The 12,212-nt window shown below is 45.3% G+C and overlaps 1 protein-coding gene across 2 annotated transcripts in view; it reads right to left on the bottom strand.

Annotated features, from left to right (window-relative positions):
• The window catches only part of LOC139050899 (neprilysin-1-like), a 284,773-nt gene that overhangs the window by 137,100 nt on the left and 135,461 nt on the right, over positions 1-12,212 (bottom strand). The gene's annotated exons all lie outside the window — the stretch shown is intronic.

Genomic DNA, 12,212 nt, shown 5'->3' with positions numbered 1-12,212 from the left:
AGACAAGCACCCATTTCCACGTGGTAGCGTGACGTTCGGAGTGCTGTTTACATTTATGCGCATGCAAAGGTAAATGTGTGTGAGTAAACTGAGTTTACTCAGTTTCGAACGGGTCAGTCATATGTGGGCTCCGTTTTAAGATGTGTGGCCTAATTACCGGCAACTGAAGTTCTTAATGCGAGTACACGAAAAAAAAGATACAGGTTTGCTGGAAATTAGGATGTCATTCCACAAGGTCGCACAAGTGCCAGAACGATTCTCGGCGACAGTTCGAACCACGCAGAGTAGGCTGGTGGTAGCACCACTCACTCCCACTGCGGGATCAGCTCGTGCTACTCCACCACCGGGCAAGAAGAGCCAGCAGCCATCCAGGCCTGCGGGCTCTAGAACTTCCAGGGCTTCTGCTCGTGCAGAGAAGCCCAAAGCACCAGCAAGTGTAAGCCGCGTGTGGGCAGCCAGCGCCTCGGCAGAGGTGATGATTACTCAGCCAACTGCATCCGCCTACGAGACGGCGACGTATCGGCGCAACCCTCAGGGCTGCGCCAAAAAGACAAGCCCCTCTTCATCCGGAAAGGGACCAGTGGGCTACCATAGTTTGCAACACAAAATTGTTTTATGTTGGGGTCTCACATTCAAGTTCCTGTAACGGATATGAAGTGTGCGCGAACGCCTAAAATATGCTCGCTTTTGAAAGGGATGGCGCCGCAATCCAGAAGCGGTCAAGTACTGCATCGTAATGCCAACGAGCTTCGACAGTGAACGCTTAGATAGTCCCAGCGCTGCGGGGGCTGCAACGCGGTGTAGCCTGGTGTATGTGGTGTAGGTCTTCTGCTGAGGTGACAACACAGCTTCCGCACATGGTTTGTCTTTCGCGACCGATTAGCCTGTGACGCCTCGCCACCTACGAAGCACAGCGTCAACACGCATTATCAGTGCTTGCACGCCGCTTACTGTTTCGCTTGCGATGACACCAACTAAGAAAACTGCTGCGCTGAGCAATGCAGAAAGGAAGTCAACGACGTCTACGGGCGAATCTCGCTTTTATCCGGCTAGAGACACGCCGTAAAACACGTTGTGGGGCTAGTTGGTGCATAGCTTTCAAAAAATGAAGCGCCAACGGTAACGGCACACAAAGAAGGAACAAAATACAGGACAAGCGCCTTGTCCTGTCTTTTGTTCCTTCCTTTTGTGCCGTTAGCGTTGGCGCTTCATTTTTTAAGACATGCCAACGTGAAGCATAACGCGTTTGCGGCGCACTCTGCGAACTCAGCCACTCGCTCTCCTCAAGCTCAGCGCGTCGCAACTCGACTGGCTGCCCGAGACACTACGGGGCTCAGCCATATGCTCGTACCTTCGCCGAAGTGTATCGGTGGCTGGACGCCGCTCACCAACAGGAGGCCCCGCACCAAGCAAACCTGCAACACCATCGCTGACCCGCAAATCGTACGCCTTTCGCTGCAGCATACCGTGAGTTCACGAAGCAAACATGCCACAGCCTCTGTGAAGACTCGTTTCACCTTCCTATGAAAGAAATCTCTACCATAATTTTTCTCTTGAACAAACAGTAATAAATGTGGATACAGAAATGTCAGATTTGAACCTGAGAGGTCTTTTTCACCGCCTCGATGACGTTAAACAACTCTTATATCAATTTAATCGAAAGGCGCCGTGTGTAGCAGGCGCACCTGAAAACCCCACACACAAACTTTATTCATCAACTGGCGCCTCCCGAATCCACTACTTGAGCTGCCAACACAAGCCAAACAAAGAAACACGACATGGCATGCGGGCTCACGGTGGCCCTGTCACTTGGAGCAGTGGTCACGTTTCTGTATTGTGGCAGCGAATCCGGGCGTTTTGTGGAAACCGAAAAGGTCCAAACTGTCGATAACCTCATTCTGATCGGTCTCAAGAATTTGAGCGAAAAAAGTGTGGTAATAGCGGCGCTGTGGCGTGCATTCGTCCAGCCAGCCCAGCGAGCCGCATCAAATTTTTTACCAGACAAAGAGCCTTTTAAGCAAGCCGGAGCTTTAAAAAAGTACGAAGTTTTTGTGCGTAGCGAGCCTTCGAAAGGTACAAGCACTTGTTCGCGGTGTTGCTCAAGTGCTACAGGTACAACAGTTGACTCTTTTCGACCTTCAACGGCAATTTCACACTTCGACTTGTGTTGCAGTATGCCACATATCTCACAGGATATAGGCAGAAATGTCTGTGGTGCACATTCTCCATTGATAGAACGAGTCTAAATGCTGTAGAGTTACCTGGTCAGTGTCTTCTTCGTATAAAAACAAATGAGAGTTCTGTTTGCGAGTCAAGGTGTTCGTTCTTTTTATAGCTAGCTGACCCGAGTAACAAAGTCATCTGCTTCCAACGACTAGCCCTTGTTCGTGCTCGCAGTACGTGGTTTTCAGGCTAGGACCCGGGCTTTGCAACGCAGTAGACACCTGCCTGCCGTTGAAATTCTCAAACCCGGATAAACGTGAAAAGTGAATTTTAAATCATCAGACCAAGTTGAATTTCTTCGAGCAGGTTTCAGAATTTAGCGAAGGTTTTCTAGGACAAAGTCAGTTTTATCTGTGTAAATGCATGACTTGGAAACGAACTGAACCAGCTGTAATAGAACTTAACTGTGTGTACAGTGCTGGAAAGCAAACTAGGGGCGCTGTGCGCAGATCGAAGGTTCCAAAGCTGGAACAAGCGCTGTTTGCAGTTCCTTCTAAATTTGTTGCCAGCAAATAAACTGGCAACGCACCACGTTAAATGAGAAAAGAGAACCTAGTGACTTTACGGCTACACTAAAGCATGCTATGAAAACGATACGTCACTTCGTAGCAAAACATGCGTGATGATCAACTTCACAACTTCCGAGGCAGTTACCATTTCTGCTGCAGTGCCTGCAGACAAAAGCACATGCACGAGAATATTCCTGCGGCTCAAAGCATTAGTTGCATTGAAGCTCCTAGCACTGCAGAACTCATCGACTCACTAAAACAACTGAAAATGTTCGTTCGGTTATTTAACGCAACTGTTTCAGCAAATCACCCGATACATGCACTATATCCAGCCAATGCAAAATCAGAAAGTTGGGTCCTCTACACAAACCAGGCACTAGGCACTCATCAGCTAACTGTCGCCAAATATCACTCATCAGTAAGCGCCGTAAAATAGCAGAGCACATAAAATTCATGACTATTGTTAACTTCCTAAAATCTTATGCATGTTTTACACCTGCACAGTGCCGAAATGGGAAGGCGTTCTCCTGCGAAACACAGCCTGCCTTAATTACCGACAAATTGCATCGTATCCTTGATCGTTCAATACCAGTAGATCGCCTTTTTTAGACTTCGCAGAAGCATTTGATAAAGTGTGTCATAAGCTCTTGCTTCTAAAACTGAAACAACTGAACCTTGAGAGTAACGTCTTCATGTGGATTAAATGTTTCCTTACTAAACGCACTTAATTTGTCCCTGCACGAATGGTTGTATCGCAAGGGTTAGTGCTGGGGCCTCTCTTGTTGCTTACTTATGTCAACAATCTCCCTTACTCGCTGTCCTCTAACATTCACCTTTTTGCCGACGATCGTGTTATGTTTCGGGAAATAATTACTGCTGATGACTTTAAGCACACACAGTGTGACCTTAATAACATCGCTAAATTGTCCAACGATAGATTAATGGAACTTGATGATAACAAGTCCCGCCTGGTGTGCGTATCACGACCAGAGAGCCCAGATACAAATAATGTAGGTGTGCACATCACAACTAAGTTAGCATCGGTGGTTCATACCTACTACATAATTAACAATGCGAACCGAATGCTAGGCTATCTACTTCGTAACGATTTAAACGCCCCAGTGTCTGTAAAACAACTGCTCTATACACAATATTAGGTCCAAAGTTGGAGAGCTTAGGAGAAGCTAATTAGTGCATTACAACTTGTTCTGAATAATTCAGTTTGTTTCATCTTGTGTAACTATAACAGGACCGCATGCATACTTGCAATAAAAGCTAATCTATTGCTTGCACCACTACCATGCCATTATACAATCTCGCGTTTAACTCTTTTTCTCACAAGCTCTACCATCATTCGAACGTATGCTGCGAAGTAATTTCACAGTCATATTCTACTTCTCGAATAGATCATCGTTATAAGGTCGACCTAGGATCATGTCAAGCTAAGTCATAATTTTTTCATTTCATTTTACCGCGTTCATCCTTTGACTGCAGTGACCTTCCGGAACGAGTTTTATCTGTTAATAATCAGCAAGTGTTTCAAGCGGCTTTAGCTAACATTGTATAATAAGACATACATTTTTTCCTTTTTTGGCAATATAGCCAACTGCTCATATGTATATTATACCATCTATTCATCATTACCACGTATTCAGTATATCGTGAAGCACTAACTATGCATAATCGGAAGGCTCTGCAACTTATTTTCTTATTCCTGTATTTTTGTCCTTCTATTTGCGTTTTTTTTTTCACTAACAACTTCCCTAGGCAATGCCTTTAGCCCGGAAGGTAAATTAAATAAATAAATGCATAAATAAGTAAAGCTGCCCAAAAGGCGAAACAGTGCTTGCGATAGCAAATCAGTAGAAAGCCATACAAAGTAAGAATAGTAGTTTTCTCGGCTGTAGGAACATGTAAACATTCGCTGATTAACTAAATTAACAAACGTGGTTACAGCGGACCAGGGGCAGGCAATGAATACATCCCACTCCATCACCGCTGACCCTCGATGTCAAAACCCCGGTGCGAGGAAGTGCGGCACCAGCAGCGAGCGAAGTGACCTTCGTGCTATCTATCACTTCAACGCAAACTCAGCGACGAGAGCACAGCACACGCGAAGCTACGAACCGTCAACCTGCCTAGACTGTGCCCCGAAAGCAGATAGCTTTGGAGATAAAGTCCGCGCCATTACGCGTTGCCGCGGCATACGCAGTTTTTTTTTAATGCGAGGATAAATGCCTCAGGGCATACAAGGGTATGGGATGGAGGTGAACAAGGATGATTAAATGAATGAAAACGTATTTGCTGACCTAATGAAGTCCAAGAGGGATCGATAATGCGGTCCCTGCGTCCAAGCAGTGTAATGGCTCAGATTATGCGGCGAGAGTCCCGCTGCTGCGAGGTGCCGGAGCCTCGTCGGTTTCAGAGCAGGGCAAACCCACAGCAGGTGGTGGATGTCGGCTTCAACATTTGGCGACTTGCAGAGTGGACACTCAGGACAAGGATATAGCGGGCGAAAGTGCGGCCACTTCCTAGTCACGGCAGGAGTGAGGGCAGTTTCTGCCAAGGCACTACTCCGCTCCTCCCTCCCCTACCTCCTGGCGCCACGCACGCGACGGAAAGCAGGTGCTTCCTCCCGGCTTTTCTTCCTTGCGCGCGCCAGATTCAGCCGCAACCTTCGGCTCATCCTCGCAGGCTTTCACTTGCACATACAGTATAGGGCTCGCGGTGATGGTGTGATCGCCCTCGGACTTTATAGACATCGCGACAGAGGCGACAACGACCCCACAAAGGCGCCTGGACTGTCCAATTAGAAATGAATCAAAATTAGAACATAAATGACTAAATTTTCATGGAAGATTCTGGGTGTGCATTTATGCACCATTATGAGCCGGAACACGCTATAGTCGGATACAACTTTAGAAAAAAGGGGGCGTTTACTCCTCCGAGGAAGATCCACCAATGGGCGCGCACTCTGGACCGACGTCATGCGCCGGACGGCCAGTGACTTCGCCGCTTCGGTCATCTGGGCGGGGCCTCCCCTTTTTTCTAAAGTTGTATCCGACTATAGTAAGTTAAAAGAAAATGGCTCGATCTATAGGCGTCAGTAATTCATGAGCAGTCTTCTTCCGTACTGCGTCAAAACAGTAGTTGTATCTTTGTCATGTTCAGTCGCATTCCAAACACCACAATTTAGTGCGGTAAAACCGATACGCATCAGTCGGCACCTATGCAAAAAGTCGCATTAACGCTCTTAATCAGAAGTCCCGTTAACCATAGAAACCATAGAAACCATAGCAATAGAAAAGGCATCACGTACGTGATGCCTTTCCTTGTGTTTCAATCTGGACCTGGCAGTTTTTGTAGATCACCGTATTGAGCAGACTTTTCTTCATTCAGAAGCATTTGCATTAGTCGCAGTGGGCAATATGGTTTGTGTATGAACTCAGTTTTCTCGACTTGGCCGAGAATAAATTAAGGCACTGAATTACTTGACCATCATATTGTAGCTCTTTGCAATATCCAGTAAGTTGATATGTCACAGGTCAGCTGATGCACTTCGCATTCAGACAGAAAGATTGCTTTTTGATCCAGATTGAAGAAGTCGCGTTGTTTTTCGCAGTGTATTTATTTCTTTACATGGCTTTGTATCTTGAATTGTTGAAAATATTTGTTTCCATAGTAACTTCATAGCAGGTTCTGTGTGCACATGTGATGTTCTTGTGTTATTACTTTTTTTGCCAAGTGTTCGCTTTGAAACTAGCTGCACACCGACAAAATAAACATTTTTATTGAAACTAAGCGCTGTGTCTGTGTACTTTGTGTGCCTCCTTTGTATCCGTCAGTTCTCGCACTCTAGCCTTCCACTCTTTCTGTTCCTTGTTATATTTCGTATGTACAAGTCATACTCGCTTTGTTCAACCCTTCCTTGACGATGCTAGTAACACTATAAATCTCTTCGATGAAATTTATGCATTCATTTGTATACTGCTGTATATATCACACATGTACTCGATCTGTCTAAGGAACGGCCTTCGTGAACTTTGTTTCTGAGAATGCGAAAAACACGACACACAAGTTCAGCATGAGTCATCATTTCCTGAGTGCATGAAGCCCAAGTACAAGAGATATTTGTAGAACTGCTATTTCTATCTATCAGACAAGTATATAACCCAGGCGTATCTGTCTGAAACCGACAATTAGTCATATTTCCCCACGTGGATTTGAACTAAAAAATACCAGAAATGATGGATGCAAGCTCAGAGCATACGAGGCTACGCACAGCCGCACATGAAGCGAGGAAACGGAAACGAGCAGGCGTGCTCGCACTATCTCTTATTTTTAATGTTTTACTTATACAGAAAACTATGTGCGTCCAAAGGGCATTAAACTAGTGAGGGTACATTTCGAACAACACATGGGCGATGCCAAAAGAGAGGTACATGCATAAAAATAAAGGTGAGATAAATCAGACCCGCATAAAGATACACCTGGCACACATGCGATAGATGAGTTCATACGTGAGGCGCACATGTCTGGCTAAAAGAAAAGAAAGAAGAAGCTCAACACATATCGCTGCAACAATAAAGCTTTGCAGGCGGTCACCCGTGTACGGTATGGTCGCATTTTAGTGACGGTCAAGTGAAAACTGTGAATGACGAAACTTACTCTTTGCTGGGCGAACGCGTGCCCCTACAAACAAGTGACATTCACGGCACAACGATAGCGGCGAACACAGGCGGCGATCGTCGAAACTCTGATCTGCGGCTCGAGCGCGTCGGCTTTCATACATGACTCGTAAGAGGTTCCAGCGTAACCGCTGGTGCCCACGTGCCTGCGAGAAAGCACTACACCATTCATGTCCCGCATGCAATCTGATTAAACACGGTTCGGCGAGAACATACAGAAGAGATAGAATCAACGATAACATTCCTGTCAGTTCTAAATAATGCCGGCAGGTCTTGCACTGCGCGATAACATCAGTTTGTTACCGGGCGAAATGCAGTCCCCTGACAAAAAAAGATAAATAAGTACACGAGTCAATGTCACCCTGTTGAAAAGCGTCGACCGGATGCAGCGAACACGAGAGAGGGAACTACAGCGCGCGCATAGTAAAGAACAAAAGAAAATAATGAAAGAGAGCCCCAGTGTTCTTAAATATAATTGAATTATGGGGTTTTACGTGCCAAAACAACTTTTTGATTATGAGGCACGCCGTAGTGGAGGAATCCGGAAATTTTGACCACCTGCGGTTCTTTAACGTGCACCTAAATCGAAGTACACGGGTGTTTTCGCATTTCGCCCCCATCGGAATGCGGCCGCCGTGGCCGGGCTTCGATCCCGCGACCTCGTGCTCAGCAGCCCAACACCATAGCCACTGAGCTATCACGGCGAGTCCAGTGTTCTTCATCAAAAAGAAAAGAAATGTGCGGGCTCACCTGCAAAGACCATGTTATGATTATGAGGCTCGCCGTAGTGGTTGACTCCAGGAATGTGGGCCACCTGGGGTTCTCTACCGTGTACCTGAATCTAAGTACGCGGGTGTTTTCACATTTTGCCTCCGTGGAAATGGGGACGCCGTAATCGGGATTCGATCCCGCGACTTCGCACTTAGCAGCCCAACACCAGGGCCACTAAACAACTGGGGCCGGAGTGTTTGTTATCGCCGGGATAAGAGTTTAGGCGCACAACATGGGATGCTTCAGGTCGCGAGCGGTGCCGCTGGGATTGCGTAATTCCGTATGGCGCGACTCCATGGCCCAGTGCACCGACACGTCAGATCATATCGCAAGGTCCAAAATAGCGCCGCTAAAGCTGCTCATTAGGTCCTCGCCGACCTATAGGGGTATCGGGGTACAAGCCCAAATACTATCACTGTGTTGGTATCCCACGCAGCATCGTCGGAGATTGTAGTGTCGGCTGTCCGTCCTATGTTCGTTCTTAACGAGCAAGCAGGTCAGTTGTCGGGCATTGTCGGCGCGGTCGAGATAGGGGGCGACGTCGAAGTTGCCTTCGTCAGTAACGGGCGGCAGCATGGCGTCCATCAATGTCGCCGGGTTTCTTGCACAAACCAGCTAGAACAGCGCCAACTGGGTTTTCTCTTGCACGGCCGTGTTGTAAGAAAACGTCACGTACGGAAGGATGGAATCCAACGTCTTGTGTTCGATATCGACGTACAGTGCAAGTTTATCGGCGACGGTCTTGTTCAACCGCTCCGTGAGACTACTCGTCTGGCGGTGGTTAACAGTTGTGCTCGAGTGGCTTGTCTGGCTATATTGCATATTTTGTTGGATGACCCCTGCAGTAAATGCTGTCGGCGATGAGGGCTTGTGGCAAACCATGTCGCAACAACATGTTTTCAACAAAGAATATCGCTACTTTCTACGCACTACCTTTGGTCAAGGCTTTTGTTTCGGCGTAGTGGGTAAGGTAGTTGGTGGCCGTGAAGATACACATGCTTCCGGAAGTTGATGTCGGAAAGGGCTGCAGCAAGTCAATCCCTATCTGCTGAAACGTTCAGCGAGGACGATAAAGCGGCTGTAGCGATCTCGCTGGCCTGGTTGGTGGTGCCTTGCGACAGAATGAGTGACGTTGGCATTCTGGTGTGGCCAGTAATACTTCTAATGCCTCGCGACGTACGGGAGAAGCCGAAGTGGCCTGTCTTGAGTCATCACAAGGGACGTGGAGAACCACTGTGCGCAGTGCTGAAGCTACAACCAGAATGCTAGGAGTAGAAGGTATGCAATTATTCCAATCGACCGATAAATATGGGATAAGTCTGTCATTACGGGTAACATCGGAGTGATCAACGGAAACACGGGAGGCGGTTGAGTCTTTCAAAACTCTATATATATCACGCATAGGTTTAATTATGCCCAAAATAGTATTGGACAATGTCTAGGGCACGCGCAATTACCGCGCAAGCTACGGCATTGGGGCGTTCCTCGGAAATTAAAATATAGGATTTATTGCTGTACATAATAGTTCTGCGCAAACCCGCAAGGTGGAGGAAATTAATTAATAACGAGAAAAATCTGTTTTTCTTTTTCTTCAACTGCGCGGCTCTTCTTTCGAGGAACCCGTATGGGCTTCCTTCGTAGCAATTGCTACGAATGGGTGGATGTCTGATTTTCCCTTTATTAATTAATGTAATGCTGTAGATTATTATTTTTGTTTTCGGCATTGAAAATCACGAAGTCAGCTTTCCTCATATTCAGCTTTAGTTGACAACGCCAACCAACTCTGCACCTTGTAAAACCACACATTCACGTGCTGCTCAAGCTCTTTCAGCTCACAGCCAGAGGAAACGACCTTAGTATCATAAGCGTATAGGATGATATTCTATGGTAAAATAGTGCTCACTATGTCGTTAATGCTTACAATAAATAGGAGGGGTCCTAATACAAATCCTTGGGGGATAGCAAACTTTATTGTCCGAAGGTCACAGCATATATTATGTGTAACCTTGTGTATTGTAATCGGCTTGTTGGGTAGCTTTGTGTTAGTACTTTAGCGATACCGCGAATTCCATATACGTCCAATTTTCTTAGAAGAATTTTATGGCGAACAAAGTTAAACTCTTTGCAGTATTCAAGAAAAAATCTAGTATTTCGTTTAATTTCAAATTTTTTAATTAGGGCGATTTTGTTATAAACTAACGTGATTTCAGTCTACTAAAGTGTAGGAAGCTGAATAAGCGCGTGTAATTTTTTCAGCAGCCATAGAGAAAATTGGCTGAGCTGAAATCCACCGCTAATTACAGTAGTCTGCGTTTTTTTGCGTTTAAATATAAAAGTAACGCGCGCTACTTTTCATTTTGTTGGGAACCCTCCAGTAACCAACATGTTATTTAATATGCGAATCACGGGCCCGACGATACCTCAAATCAATTTTTATTGAAAATGGCGCAAGAATATTAGCTTGGATCACATGCAGGTTTAAGTGAGCCTATGACGGCTGCTATTTCTGCTTCTGTACTTCGCGCGAAAAATTTTGTGTCAGTATTTGTACATGGCTTAATGAAAAAAGTAAAGTAGCATCTGATAAAGAATCTCGGGCTGTAAATATACCTGCTTCAAGAAAATTTACAATAAGTTGGTTCACCAGTGCTGTGTCCTTATAATGAATACCATTCATCAGCATTTAACGGTGCTGCATCGTGTAAGTTACCTATAAGAGGTTCAATTCCTTTCCAGAGCAGTTTATTGAAAATTTACTATGTGCGAAAATTTTTTAGTGTGTGAAGATGGCTCAGTCTTCTTCATACCTATGTTCAGTATCTTAAGAAACTTCTTACATTCAGCTAAGATATCGGGGCATCTTGCTCTGAGAAAGTCTTAGAAAATCACGTTTCTGTTCGTTTTATTCTACAGTGGAGACTGCTAGTTATCAATTACTTCTGAGCCCTTCTATGCTTCCTAACCGCCACCACAGAGAAAGCAGCATAGTAATTCATAACCATTAAGATATCTTTACCTTCAGTGTGGTAAGTTTGCATTACAGAGGTACGTCCAGACGGTTGCCGCCATAAGTGTGCAGAAAGTGGCAGTATTATATGAATCATTGAACGTGCGAATGTAAATCGTTTCTTATTTAGTAGAAAGATGACAGAAGACGAAAATGTTTACTTAAACCTGATGAAAACATGCTAGAAAGTATCGCGTCACTGGGGAAGTTCGAGTAGCACAGATCAATTAATGTTGCCGAAGATTTGTTCACACGCCTTGGGGAATCAGTTGTGTCAACACAGCCAAATAGCCGCATTGATATGGTCAGTGCAATTTGAAGAAATCTCGCTATAACACCAATATTATGATCACTAAGTGCAATGATCTATTATTTATATTAATTAGCAAATGCTAAAAACAACTCCGTAAACCGAAGAAAAGATTCAGTGTTTCCTTGTGGAATGGTATAATATAATGATAAAGAAATAGTCCGGTGTGACGTGCTTACCGACTCACAATCTGCAGTGACACACGCGTCGTCATTCTGGAGGTCAATAGATAGACTTTCTCTCTATGTAACGCCACGCTCCCACCTCATTTATGTTTTGTGATTTGAGTTGTCTAGTTGTAGCCTAGAAATCGAGCAACACCAGCATCCGAACGAAACCATGCCTCCGCAAAGGTGCGAAAAGAAAACTGCAGTTCAGCCACTGAATTTCTGACTCGAGTTCTTCACTGTGGTTTCGCAGGCTTTGCGAATATAGGTGATAACAAGAGCCTATGCTTTGCAAATTTTCGCAACCGTAGGGAATTTGTAATTTCGTTCGTCTTATCACAAACCTCAACTTCACTGCTTCAATGGTAAGTAAACCAGGTCCCTCAGTGTAGCTTAACCAAGCGCTCAGTGTAACAATGTAAATTAACAAAACAAGCCAGTGTTGACAAATATTTGTTCACATGCGTTGGGGAATAAATTGCACTAACACGATCATATATCAGCAATGATTCGGTCAGGGTAATGTCAATAGATCTC

The sequence above is a fragment of the Dermacentor albipictus genome, chromosome 10 (genome assembly GCF_038994185.2).
Source record: "Dermacentor albipictus isolate Rhodes 1998 colony chromosome 10, USDA_Dalb.pri_finalv2, whole genome shotgun sequence".
Lineage (NCBI taxonomy): Eukaryota > Metazoa > Arthropoda > Arachnida > Ixodida > Ixodidae > Dermacentor > Dermacentor albipictus.
This window is presented reverse-complemented; position numbering and strand designations above follow the sequence as displayed.